Below are 7,205 nucleotides of genomic sequence, written 5' to 3'. Positions count from 1 at the left end.
GCCAGTGAGCGGGAACTGGTCTGTATGTGGGATCCGAACCCTCGGCGGGAGCGCCGCCGCGCTCCCAAGCGGCGCACTGTAGCAGTGCGCCACCGGGCCGGCCCACCGGCAAAATTTTTAAAAATTACTGATGACTGTGTCTCACACCCAGGTCTGGGGTAGGTTTTGGATATTGGGTTTTTTTGTTTGTTTGTTTGTTTTTTAAAGATCCCCAGATGGTTCTAGTATGTAACTAGGATTGAAAAACAACTGGAATAAATAAAAGCACCATGAATCTCTGAGATGAATTTTGCTTCTCTAAATTATAGACATAGAGAGATGTTTTAACTTTAACTGAACAGTTCCCTCCTTCCTGTTACGTTGCTGAAATGTCCAGCACATTGCAGGCACTCACTAAATGTAAGCTATTATCATTGTTACTCGTCATCATGGGCAATATAATGTGGTGGTGAGAAATAGTGCTCTGAAGACAGACAACTAACTTCACCTCTCTCTGCCTCAGTTTCCTCATCTGTAAAATGAGAATAATTAAAATTCCTGCTTCACAAATAGCTACCTACATCATAGGATCCTTGTGAGGATTAAATGTCTACATGGTTGTACTTAGATACAAAGTAAATGTTCAGCAAGTAGTGGCTAGTGTGTAATTATTGTTTTATTCATTCCACACCCCATTGTTTACTAAGCTCACCCTCAGTTTGCTTTCTTTTTGGTCCCAATTCCAAAGCGAATGTGATGACAAAGGACAGAGAGAGGCGGTGGTGCTCTTATACTGGGCTGGAGCATGCTAGCGTTGGAAGAACGTAGGAGACAGTCACTTCCATTGCTTGGGGGAGCCCTTTGCTCTGCCAACTCTGGATTATTAAGAGCATTAAGAAAATTCTCTGGCAAACTTGGGTCTCTTCTTTCTTTTCCCAGTTGAGTTTTCTTCAACCCAACATTCGTTTTAACAGAGGCAGCCTCAAACTTGTGCGATTACTTGGGTAGTGCGTAGCTGGCACATTTAGTTCAGTTCAGATGTCCTGGAGATAGCAGATGTGAACAAACTTGCAAAAATCTGCTGGCAGGAGCCTGGGCCAGGTCTGAGTGCCAGCGCAGGGGGCAGTCAGCAGCACACCTGGGGGGTGGGGGGACAGAGGGCATCTCGGAATCACAGAGGCAGAGTCGGCAGGACCCTCCGACATCTGGACACACATGCAACAGAATCTAGAGGAATTAAGCATGTCCAAACTCATGTAAGTGGTGGTTGGTAGAGCTCAGACTAGGGGAATCATGGGCATTATAGCTGTCCTTGTGTCTATCCTATGTCAGGCTTTGTGTGAAGTCTGCATCTTTTCCATTTTAGTGATATCTCACAACTCTAAGAAGTGTTACTGGCTCCATGTTGTAGTTGAGAGAACTGAGGCTAGAGGTGTTATGATGTCACAGCAAATGTGTGAAGAGTCAGGTCACAGCACCACCTGTCACACTGTGAGGGCTGTTTAAGGCATTGGAGTGTTGTTTTTAAGAAGTCTATAAAATTTCTATTCACCTGCTAACCTACCTGCAAACACAGAATGAGATTATCTCCATAGTATGATTTTAGGAAGACCCTGAGTGCGGGGAAAAAAAAATCTCTCCCTAAAAACAAAAATCAAAAGTCCAAATCTCACTTCAGTTTCCTTTCATCTCATTCATTGAGATGTGAAAATAAATTAGTATTTAATTTAAGGTTTTAATTTTTGATAAAATAAAAACAACCTTGAAAAAAGCTAAAACTTAATGTGACCTAAAAGAAGCAACATAGGGCCAGCCCGGTGGCGCACTGCTACAGTGCGCTGCTTGGGAAGTGCGGTGGCGCTCCCGCCGAGGGTTCGGATCCCACATACAGACCGGCTGCTCACTGGCTGAGCGAGGGGCGGGAGCAACGCCGAGGGTTGCGATCCCGTGGCCGGTCCCGGTCCGGTGCGGGCGCAACACTGAGGGTTGCGATCCGTTGCTGGTCACGAAAAAAGACAAAAAGGAAAAAAAAAAAAGAAAAAAAAAAAAAAAGAAGCAACATAATACAGGGAATTAGCACTGCCTAAGGATCTGGTATGCGATCTCATGTTTTAAATAACCTCCTTGGGTTAAAAATGGGCTAGCCCAGTAAAAGTCACATATTGGGAAAATTAGGCAGGAAAGGCATGGACAAGATCTTATTTAGTAGGAAAAAAAGTCTCAATTATAAAATATTTAGAAAACATACACTTTTATTATGGTATCTACTAAAAACCAATGTATGTGATACTCTTATGCAAAATAAAGGGAATTAAAAAATGATAACTCTCAACAGGTCTGAGAATGTCTCATAAGCACACACACAAAAATACAACTAGAATACAGTAATAGAGGGGTAAGATTTTAGACTTGGGAGTCAGACTTCCTGGGTTCAAATCCTGGTGGTACCACTTCACTAGCTGAGTTACTTTGTGCAGGTTTATTTAAGCTCCCTGGGCCTTAGAAAATAGTGATAATGGTAGTGTTGTTTTCAGATCCTGGCACAGGATCCTCTTTATAGGAATCTTCTCATGGTTATTGCCTTATTGCTGCTAACATAGTTTTTGAATGAAAGCAATCACTTTCCTGGTTTCCTGGTTTCTTTGTATTCAACTGCCTGGGATTACCCCTTGGCAACCATACTTTAATACTTGCACATAGCTCCTTAGCTTAGACCGACTGACCTTGTGTTGTTTTTCAGCTTAGCTGTGATTTTCAGAGTTTTGGCAAATGTGCCCTGGCTGACTGTTTGCAGCAATAGGCACTATGGTGGGGAAGGCAGGCTCTCCTGTGTCACTTTCCCTGGAACATGGTCATGGCAGACCGGCTTGCCCTGGGGCTAAGGTAGGTCACATGCCATGGACTGGGGTGTGATTGTCAATCATGTCTGCATCCAGAATGCCTGTGGCTCCGCCATGCACTCAGCCTCTCCCCCATTCCCTGGTCCCCTGGTCCTGCTGCAGGTCAGACAGTGAACTAAAGCAGGAATAGGTTTCTCTTCACCTTTGATGTACAAAGCTGGGGGCCGGGGGCACAGGGAGAAGAAAGGAGCTAGACTGCTTTCCCAGACCAAATCTTAACACAAACCTTAAAAGCAAATAGCACAAGTGCTTCTATACTAATCACCTCTGTTTCTACCCTCTGAACACGCAGCCATGAACAAGGGCAGTTCTGAGCATGAGCCAAGGACATGGTCTCTCAAGGGACCCCTGGAGTGGGTCACCCAGGATGGGGTAAGGGGCTAGCTCAGACCAAAGAGCAGCCTTGCTATTAGCTGCCCACAACTCAACAGCTCTTTGGAATGCTCTGCCATGAACTACAGGCAACCATTAGCCCAAACTTGGGGTTGGCAGAGATCAGAGTTCTGGCAGGTGACTCACATGAGAGCCTCTGCAGGACTCAGAAAGAGTCTCCAACGAGTGATTGTCAAGGAAGTGTGGTGGATTGGGAATGTGGGCATATCTTGCTACAAAAGGCATCCCTAAACCTCTCTAGAAGGGGAGGTTCAGGTCAGCAGTGCACAGGCTTGGATGAGAGTGCTCCTCCCACAAGTCCCCTAATCAGAGATGACATCATGGAACAACATGTGTTCAAATTTAGATTCTACCATCTATTAGCTGATGTATGCTGGTGCAAGTCACTTAACAGAAAAGAGTTTCTTTGTCTATGAGATGGGGCTAAACAATATTTACCTAAAATTTTTAAAAAATAGCATCTTAGGTAAATAATGCCTGCTTTCAGAATTAATGAATTATTTTCCTCATTTAAGAAGAAGAGGTAAACTTCTACCTTGGAATTGATGTAGTGGTGCTCAGTGCTCCTCTTATCATGCATGTGGCCTCCTTGGAGGGTCTCATGGTAGTCACAGTGCTTGGCATCACCACCTTGAAGCTTCCTTCCTCACTTTGTGATGAAACTTGTCTAAGTGTAAGTATAGTGAGAGAAATTGTGAAGGTTAATTTTCTGTGTCATCTTGGCTGGGCATGGTGTCCAGATATGTGGTCAAACGTTATTCTGATATTTCTGTAAGGGCGTTTTGGATGAGATTAACATTTTAACCAGTGGACTGTGAGCAAAGCAGATTGCCATCCCTGATGTGGATGGGCCTCATCCAATCAGTCAAAGAAAGGGCTGAATAGGACAAAAGACTGACCTCCCCGAGCAAGAGAGAATTCTGCAGCAGATGCCTTTGGACTTGAACTGCAACAACAGCTCATCTGGGGTCTCCAGCCTGCCAGTCTGCCCTGAAGATTTTGGACTTGCCAGCCTCCACAATCACATGAGCCAATTCCTTAAAAGAAACCTCTATGTAGATGCATATCCTCCTGATCCTGTTTCTCTGGAGAACCCTGACTCATCCAGAGATGGAGAGATGAGAGCTTTGGCTTACTCTTCTGCGTGCTCCAGGCTAAGGGACTTTGCCCAACAACTGGGCTCACAGCCCTTTTTCCACAAAGCTTGAGAAAGCTTTTTCGTTTCATGCCTGCTGTTCATTTGTTTGCTTATTTGAGATAAATTAAAAGCCTAAAATGGGGGAATATTATGTTGATTATTAAGCTGCACTATGTTTCAGTGAATCTTAACCCATTCCTCTTTAGGAGACAAAATAAGACACCACAGGCTAGTTTCCACCAACTTAGTTCTACTATAAGTACTACAAGGCAAGTGTCATGATTTAACAATTATAATAGAATTATAACAATAGTTGCCACTCAGGAGCCCTTACCAGTTATTGGGCATATACAGGCTCTTTATATACACTATTTCTTAAACATAATAGATGTCTGAGGCCTCACCAAGTGCACTGAGTCATCACTGCAGGCTGCCAAGTTGTGGTGCTTAATTTCTCCCTAGAGACAATGTACTATGAAAGGACTGTCTGCAGATCATTTTCTATCATACACTTTGCAGTTCAGTTCTACGTCAACCCTCTCCACAACCTTCAAGTGATGGAGCAAATATGTATGAGGCAAGGGCTTTTATCTATCTCAATGCAATAGCAGAAAAGCCAGTGTGCTCAGGAAATGTGTTATTCTGGGTAATCAGGTATTCTGGTTCTATAGATTTCACACAACCATATGTGGCTGAATAGTTGTCAGACAAATTTAATTCAATAAGATATATTTAACTCTGCCTCTTTGGAATATAATTGCATTTTAATGATGAGTCATAACCCCCGTTAAGATGTCTTGCTGCCTTTGGGTCATGCTTGCAGTTCATCAGTTCTTGTATTGTATCACTACACTCTAATCAATAGGATGATAAACAAGTTAGCTTTTATTGCATTACTTGCCACAGGGGAAAAGGAGATGCAATTGTCTAAAATATCGTTCATGATCTATTTAAAAATGATATAAGGGGATGGGAAAAAGGAGCTGGGAAACACACTTTGTCTTCTTACCTTTCCCACCAGCACCTGACAGCCTCTCTGAATGATTTTGTCCTGGATTTGCTGCCTAGATAAATGACTGAGGCGTGATCTGTCTTCTGAACTCACTGGCTTTCCTGGATGGTGCTGTTGCTTTTATTGCAAAGGTTAGACTTTTTACCCAGGAAATGCTCTGTGCATGATCTCTGCAGTGACACCAACCATTCATGTCCACAAAGTGCTGCCCTGTGGCCTGCCAAGCCTAGACAGTGGAGAAAGGGCAGGCAGACTACCCTAGCTTAGAGGACAAGCCTGGTCACTTATCAGCTGTGTGACCCTGAGCAAGTTACTTAACCTCTCTGAACCTCCTTATCTATCAAATTGCGGTGATAATACCTATGTCATAGTGGGAGTGTGAGGGGGAGGGTTGTAAAGGTTCAATGAAGTAATTATTATAACATGTTTGGTACATTTTATAATAATCTGAAATAATTCACAAATGGTGGTTAGTATAATTGCTTATAACCCATTATCAGCTTAGATTTACCTGACCATTGGAGACTGAGACAAAACTCTGTATACTCTCCTATCACGCTGTGAAAGACTACAGACATCCCCACAATTCCTACAAATTCCTGAGGCTTAGTCTCAAGTGGACAATCTGCCCCGTACCCCCCATTCCCCACTGCACTCCCAGGTGATTGGCTTCCATGTCTGTATGTGTGATTTTTTCCTGCATCAACCTGGGAGTGAATCCCAGCTCAGGTGAGAGGTTTTACATGATTTAGATGCTAATGAGGTAGAACAGTTCTCATGTTTGAATACTCATATTTTAGTACTTTGCAAATTTAGCTTCTAATTCAGGAATCTTCATTCAAATTTTCTGTAAGGTCAGATTCAGAATGTGAAATAAAAAGGATTCAGCACATGGTGCTATCGTTGAATTGTTTCTTCTTGGGCAGCTTTCCAATTAGAATGTGTTCATTACTATCCTTAAAGAATGCCTTGATTGTTTCATAAAAATTACCATTCACCCATTATTGACCCAGACCCTCTGCTTAAAAACAAGAACAGGAAGGTAGGAAGGTAGAGAGAGTCAAGATGTGTATGTATGACTTGAATTTTCTCATTTTAATGTTTTTTAATAGAAAATTTAAAATACGAGGGTACTTCAAAAAGTTTGTGGAAAGATTTGTATTACCTTTCAGTCCTATTTTTCCTCGAACTTTTTGAAGTACTCTTATATATGGAAGAAACGTCATGGGTCCTGCAGTTTCTCACATTTTGTATTTTGCTGATTGTAACCCTGAGGTGTCATTTAATCTGTCACCTGTTTCTCTGGACAGCATTTTCTATAAATTCCAAACTCTAGAATCAGAGATTTGATCTGATTCAAGTCCAGTATTTTCATCAAGAATCCTTCATAAGTAGTATCGTTTATATCTCTCAGGAGGCACATAGTAACCAGTTGTTTGTGATGTAGCAGCTATTGACGACCTTTGCTTAGATGCATTATTTTAGTAGCTGTTGTAAAATGGTAACATTCTAATTCTTTTTTTTCTCTTCTGGTGGTAATATTCTATCATTCCTTCATTTATTAGCTAGAAGACTTCCATAAAAAGAAACTTTTCTTTAAAAACTATTTGGTTACTCTGAGATACAGTTTATATGAGGGTGCTTCAAAATGTTTGTGGAAAAATGGAATTAAAAGATGGTAATATTCTATCATTCCTTCATTTATTAGCTAGAAGACTTCCATAAAAAGAAACTTTTCCTTAAAAACTATTTGGTTACTCTGAGATACAGTTTATATGAGGGT

The sequence above is a fragment of the Galeopterus variegatus genome, unplaced genomic scaffold, assembly GCF_000696425.1.
Source record: "Galeopterus variegatus unplaced genomic scaffold, G_variegatus-3.0.2 Scaffold2066, whole genome shotgun sequence".
NCBI classification, from domain to species: domain Eukaryota; kingdom Metazoa; phylum Chordata; class Mammalia; order Dermoptera; family Cynocephalidae; genus Galeopterus; species Galeopterus variegatus.
The sequence above is the reverse complement of the archived record's forward strand: the minus strand, read 5'-3'. Positions refer to the sequence as shown.